We start from the raw sequence: 7,013 nt of genomic DNA, 5'->3' as shown, positions 1-7,013 counted from the left end.
CCCACCACAATCAGCATGGCAGGAGCTGGCGCTGCCCCAGGTGCCATGCAACGGCCGGGGGCACATAGCTATGCTTCTACAACTGAGACTTTGAGACATACAGGGGTGAGTTTGTTAAGTAGTTATAAACTATGCAACTATATCTGCTAATACTCAGGCCCTGGTGAAGTACTCCTATCCCAAAACATCCAACTAACTTTTTTTTCCACAGGTGACAGGATTTTAGCTGGGGCTGGGCCCTTTTAGCAATAAAGATGACGCAGCCCCTTATGAATTACAGCTCTGTCTAGGAAAACCACCCTCCAACTGTCTGGCTGTCCCACTTCGCCACCTTCTGAAGTTAAGAAGCCCAAGTAGCAGACACAGCTCTCTTTCCCCTCCCACTTAGCAAACCCCTACAGCTGCCACCCCATTCCCCCACAAACACATACCCCCTGACAGCAGTCAAGGACCCCAAAGGTAGCAGAGGCAAGACTGGACAGAACTGACATGAAGCTTGGTGGCAACACAGCAGGACTAAGCAAGGTTATCAGAGAAGGAAGGATTACATTTGGGGCAGGTGTACTTACTGAATTGGGGGCAGCCAAGCGTGAGAAGGAGAGCTCCTTCAACAGAAGTCAAAATAGCCTCTCAATTTTAAGGAAGTGTGCTACATTGTCACACATTCAAGGAACAGAGATCAGGAGACCTGCCAAAGAACTAGTCTTTTGCAAATCTTATGTTTGTTTATTTAGCTTTTGGGGATGACAGTCCTGATTAGCTTTATCTTACAAATTGAGTAAGATGACAGCTGTTAAGTAACAAGCTCACACAGCAAATAAGGAGGTGGGCATTGTATTTTGGGTTACAGACTAAAGATCCCATAGTGCTACCATGACAAGCAATTCAAAATTTCAGTGACACATTTTTATTACATCTGAAAATTAAAAAACAAAAACACCTCACTTAGATGAACAAGAGGAGGCAGAAGTAATGTTGATTTACAGAAGTAAAGCGTAGACTTGAGCTACTTTTGAAAATGACATGACACAAGCATTTCATACCTGCATAATAACTACTACCTCAGAGTTCTCAGTTCTATTTCTAGCTCGGTTACAAGCTTCCTCTATGCCCTTGAGCAAGCATCTATTTGTGCTTCACTTTCACTTGTAAGCAAAGTAACAATATAGACCTATATCCTTGGGGAGAAGTGCAAGATCACTTTTAAAACCTCTCTCAGCCACAAGAAGCATACTTTTTCTGACACAAGAGAACAACAGGCCATCCCATACAGCTGAGAAATCATCCCCTCTAATTCTGTACAATGAAACAAGCAGGAGATGTTTGGAGCAAAGGTGGAAAGAAGGAATATAAAGAAGAAAATGTAGCATATTTTTCTTATTAAGAAGATCTCAGCTATTGAAGAATCCTATCAGCCAAGGAAAATTTGGTGGTGATAACTTTTAACAGCTGAATCCATACTAAAACGTTTACTCTCTCCAATACCCAAACTTAAGTGTCCATCTGCTCACTTGTGCCATAAGTGCGCCAAGTTGCTTTGGTAAAGAATCATGGCGATAGAGCAGGAACATGCTTGCCCACAAAGTAAAACTTACCAAGTTCAGATAAATTTTATCTGGACAAGTCCATGTTCATAATGAAATCATTTAACATGTGATTTTCCGATATAGCTCAAGTAGGGAATTACAGAAAGAAGGACATGTGTTTTAAAGAAGTAAAATCATATTTAATGAGAGGGATTTCTGTTTGCAGTGTGTGAAAAGAGGTAAGAGAATCCTCCTGACCAACTGAACTGATACACTGAAAAAGTAATGTCAGCTGTCAAATGCTGGTGTCTGCCTAGTGATTAATAACAACAACAAGAAACAACCCTTTGCTTACTGAAACCTAACTTTTCTCAGTTTTGCTAAATCAGTTAATGCCTAAACCTCAAACAGGTCAAACTTTACTGGATCATTTTATAGACTTGCACATTTCAATTAAGGCTTATTGATTTTAAGATCTCCAAAGTTTTAGCATTTTGCAGGAAACTATGCTGAAAGTTCCTTTGCTCCCCTGCTCACCATATACTGAGGAAATTCTATAGTGAGGCTCTTAAAGAATGCTGCCTGCCAAAAACCGATATGTCTGCTCTTAATTAAGAATATTTAAGTGCGTAGCAAGTTTCAAAGAGTTCTAAGAATTTTAGGCTTTCCACCAATGATCTTGCAAAACTGTTTTCAAGCAAAGTTTATTTTCCATTGACAAAAAAAAAGAAAGCTCCTTTGTGCAGAACTACAGAAATCAAAGAAAAATAAATTTCCTTTTTACTGTGACCTTTAAGCTTTTGGTCTTATTAAATTATATAGAGGTGTACCAATATATCAGATCAGCACCAATAAAAGGAAAATTAACATTATCAGCCACTGGCTTTTTTTGGCCGGCGTAGCCAATAATGTCACCAATAAATGCCATGTGCCCATGTACAGCTGTATGCATGCATGCACACAGCCAGAAAGGCAGCCCAGCAGCTTGGAGAGCAGTTCCCTGCTGTTAAGTCTGTTGGACGGGAGTGGGGGGGGGGAAGGGGCATGGGAGGACAGATCAAGGTCCTAACAGTGAGGCAGGGAGTAGGACAGGGGCAGGCGCTATCCAGCCATGGTGGTGAATGGGACTGCTATGTACACCCCAGGGGGGAGGCATGGGGAGCATGTGCCCCACCAGATTTGTGCGTGGGGTGGAGGTGGGCTGCCCACTGCAGGCTCAAGGCCAGGGGCTGTTCCTGATGTGGGGGCTAGGCCAGGACTGGGCTCGGAGTGGAGTGGGCTCAGCTGTGTGGAGCAGGCAGCTGTGCTGGAAGGGGTGGCTACAGGGAATTTTGGGGTGTCTATAGTCCCCCAAGCTGCACCCCAGTGCCAGACCTGCTTGGGACACTCCGCTCTGCTGCCTTTCCCTCGGAAGCTATGCACTGTGGGTCGGGCACAGGGCACACAGCGAAAACAGGACTGCAGAGGGAAAGGCAGCAGAGCAGAGTGCTTTGAGCAGGGGCAGCACTAGGGGTTGGCTTGAGGGGGCTACAGCCACCCAAAATTCCCCATAGCCCCAGCATAGCCACCCCTCCTAGCGCCACTGCCTGCTCTGCACAGCTGAGCCCACCCCGCTACTGGCCACTCCAAGCCCAGACCCCACACTGGAAAGAGGTTGGGCAAGCCCAGGGCCCAAAGCCTGCAGTGGACAGCCCGCCTCTGCCCTGCATATAAATCTAGGAGTGGGGGGAGGGAAAACATGCTCCCCATGCCTCCCCCAGGGGTGCGCACAGCACACAAACAATATCAATTCACATCACCAAAGCCAAGTAGCACTTTTAGATTCAGAATAAAGCCAAGTAAAAGAAAATTTAAAAGATTAATCTGGTCTTTATATTTTAATTAGACATCATTTAAGCACGTTTTTTTTTTCTTTTTTTGTTTAAGAGTTGCCTTGTTTAGTCAGCTTTGTATTTTTGTTTATTCACTTCAACTCTGACGAACAGATGGCAAACAGTGCACCCTGGAAAGTATGAGTGCATATATATCAATTAGCACCAGGACATTAATAAGTTTGCTTCCATTTTTGCAAATACTGATATATGCAAGATATACTGCAAAATCAACATACGTGCAATACAAAATCCAATACAAGTCTTATCTTTAGGACTTACTAAGGAATCAAGTTTAAAAAGAATGACCAATAAGGAGTAAGTACTTTACCCAAATATTTCTTTGGGGAAACTGTACTACTTTGTAGTATGCTAAAAATAGTAAAAAAACCAAACAAACAGAACACTTCATCCTACACTTTTCTCTTCTTTCTGAACAATCCCATAATCTGATCTAATAAACAAAATATTCTCTTTTTACTTACAACTACTTAAGATATACCCATACTGGCTTACATTTGTTTTGATTTGGGGACAAAAACAAAAGATACACACTGTTATTTGGAATATGCCAAATAATCTGTTGCAGGTTTTTAGACACAGCAGCCAACTTCCACCTGCAGCATGTGTTAAAATTTAAGTTCTCCAAATGGTAAATTCAGGACATTTTAGTTTAAGATAGCCCAGCACAGCAGAACACAAACATTTTCCTTGTGACTATACACCTAGTCATAACCTCAACTAACTCCATTTCTAAAGCCTATTGTTTTTCTTTCCCTGGCATATTACAAAGGGCTGAACCATCAAAGCACGTACATAATGGTAGTTAAATGACCTGTCATCACATTAATAATATGAGTAAATCCATATGCTTCAATGTTACAAACACTTAAGCATGTGTATATCAGAGCTTATGCTTGCTTGCGAGAATCCAAAAGGTGCAAGTCAAAGACCATAGAACATAATTTCTGAAGAAAAACATAATAAAGGATTCTTTACTTTAAAAAATGTTGGAACAACATACCTTATGCAGGCATTTTTCCTTAATTATATATTATAAAGCAGCCAAAAAGGGCACAAACTCCATTTATTTCCCCAACACACATCACATGTAAGCTTATATATTTAGATTTACAAAGACAAAAAAAACCCTACCCAAGGCTATTAGTTCCATAACATACAGAGACTACACCAAAATCTAGCAGCAATAAAGTAATACTTCCTATAAAAAGTCAAACAGACAAAAAAGACACCTACAGAAACTCATTTCCACCCTTCCAAAATTCTGGGAAACATACTCACTGCCCTTTCTCCCAACTCTGATCTAAGAAATGTCTTTTACAGCATGCCTGGAAGGTTACCAAATTTAAGCTATTTGGGATACTTTGCACAGAAAGGTGAAAGTTGCAGGTGACCAGCAGCAAGCAATCCATGGAAACTGGAACAGGGACCTGCCTGCTCAGATAGGGATGAAATGAGGCATGAATGAGTGCTACCCACACCAAATATAAAATCATTTAAGTTCTTGCTAAGCAATGCCTGTCCCTCACCCCATCTAAGTGAGGACACATATGTCTAATAAACAAGACCCACACAGAAAACTGCCAGCAACAACTGACCTGTTCAAGACCCGGAGCAAACAGCTGTACAGTATAAATTCAAACAGTTATCTGGCTGATATTCTGCTTTGTCAGCAATGATACTGTGAATCAAGCAGCTTTCAGACTCCTTGATCCCCATAATCATGCACTTGGTTCAAGGGTGACCTGCAAAAGAAAAAAAACTGGAATTGGGCTTTTAATTGCTTTTTTTTTTTTTTTTTTTTAAACAGTGAATAAAAGAAAGCCTGGAAGATTAAGGGTTTTTCCTGTTTCTCTTGAATAGGAACTCAAATCTTTGGCTGGCAGACTGTGATACCTGGAAAATTAATCAAACGGTGACATTACAAGAACTACAAAAGTAAACAAGGAGAAAAGTGATTTTCAGTCAGGCTTTTAATGATCAGATTGGGATTTTTTTTTTAAATAAATAATTATTTGACCACAAAAACTCTATTTTAAAATCACAGACATTTTTGTTAGAGTTCACAAGTTGCACCCCCTCCCAAAACACTTTAAAGTTCCCCCAACAAAATAAAACAGCTGACTAGATTATTTAACTAAGTTAAAAAGCTAGCAAGATGAGAAAAGATGCTTACAGTCATGTTCAGAACTACATTATATATAGCTGGCATTAACACCATGCAGAACCAGTATCCTGCCTATACTATGGCTCTCCAAACTACTAAAATTGGTAAAATTGAATTGGCGCTATTATCAGAGATTTTTCCCCCTTCTTTTTTTGGTAGAACACCCAGAGTATACAGGGACTTTGTCTCTGTACAACAATTTTCACACCATAGAACAAGGGCGGGCAATTATTTTTGGGCAGAGGGCCGCTTACTGAGTTTTGGCAAGCCATCGAGGGCCGCATGACAGGCAGCCAGGGGCAGATAAATATTAATTTTCTAAATTTTTTAGGGGCCCTGTGGGCCGGATAGAATGGCCTGGTGGGGTGCATCCAGCCCACAGGCTGCATTTTGCTCACCCCTGCCACAGAACCCACTTCACAGCCTAGTTTCCTTTTAGCAGAAAAGTTCTCTAGAAAGGTGCTAAGACTTCCAAATATCTCTGCAGGCAGAGACTCTCACTTCAGCCCCAAGCTATTCCATGCAACTGGATGTAGAGAAAGGAGTGCAGTTTGCTACCCAAAAGCTAAGGCCTGGTCATCTCGATTTCTTCTCTTATAGGAGATGCAGTGGGCTTGAGCTCTACAGTGTACAAGTTCTTTACCCTACATTTGTCACTATATTTGCCTAGCCAACGTGAGTAGCTTCTTTAGGCCCTAGCAGTGGCGATGCATAAAGGGTGCACGGGGGTGCATGTCCACCCCTTGAGAGCGCCAGTGCCCCCACTGACCAGCCACACTCGCCCAGGCAGTGAGATCGGCTGCGGGGGGAGGGGGTGGAGGAACTGGTCACAGGGAGGGGCATGTGCCCCCCCCAACTAAGGCGGCACTAGTCGCCCATGGGAAATAGCACTGCTACCCTTAAAAAAGGTGGAAAAGGAATAAAAAGAAGAGACTCAAATTTCTGCAACACCATACTTGGTCGCAGCCAAATTCATCTGGCCCATGACCCTGTATGTCTCAGTGGAAATGAATGCTGAATGCAAGAATATCAGTGTAGAGCCTACCCAGTCTGATCAGCCCCCTCCCGCCCTCCCTTGCAATTTCTGGTGCTGTCAGAGCAATGCTGTAGCTGTGACTGTCCAGAAGTTATGAGACAGGCAAGGATTTGTTACAGCGAGATCCTTAACCGAACCAACAGTGTAGGTGGAGGAGAATCAGACAAGCTGTTGAACACAAGACAGTCGTCGTTGAGGCTGACCTCCCCCGGCACAGGGCAGAGCTCAGGAGGTCTGCCCCGAGGAGGGCCGCCTTGCACTGGCGAAAGCTTGTCTGACTTGGTCCCAGGATGGACGTCGACAGCCCGATAAAAGATCTCACCCTAACAAATCCTTAGGACAGCCGGACGGCCTGCCGAGCCGTCCCTGCTGTCGGACGTGTTCCCGGATGA

The 7,013-nt window shown here is 43.0% G+C and overlaps 1 protein-coding gene across 8 annotated transcripts in view; it reads right to left on the bottom strand.

Annotated features, from left to right (window-relative positions):
* Window positions 1-7,013, bottom strand: part of SPECC1L (sperm antigen with calponin homology and coiled-coil domains 1 like) — a 118,738-nt gene extending 111,725 nt beyond the window's left edge. For 6 of the 8 annotated variants that reach the window (XR_003093132.1, XR_003093133.1, XM_025199335.1 and 3 more), the window contains exons 1-2: window positions 6,944-7,013; window positions 5,017-5,163 (exon numbers count right to left, since the gene is read on the bottom strand). The gene's annotated coding sequence lies outside the window, so the exon portion shown is untranslated. The remainder of the gene's footprint in view (window positions 1-5,016; window positions 5,164-6,943) is intronic. The other 2 variants (XM_025199337.1, XM_025199339.1) reach the window with 2 other exon arrangements.

This window comes from Alligator sinensis, unplaced genomic scaffold (assembly GCF_000455745.1).
Source record: "Alligator sinensis unplaced genomic scaffold, ASM45574v1 scaffold505_1, whole genome shotgun sequence".
In the NCBI taxonomy this organism is placed as follows: domain Eukaryota; kingdom Metazoa; phylum Chordata; order Crocodylia; family Alligatoridae; genus Alligator; species Alligator sinensis.
The sequence above is the reverse complement of the archived record's forward strand: the minus strand, read 5'-3'. Positions and strand labels throughout refer to the sequence as shown.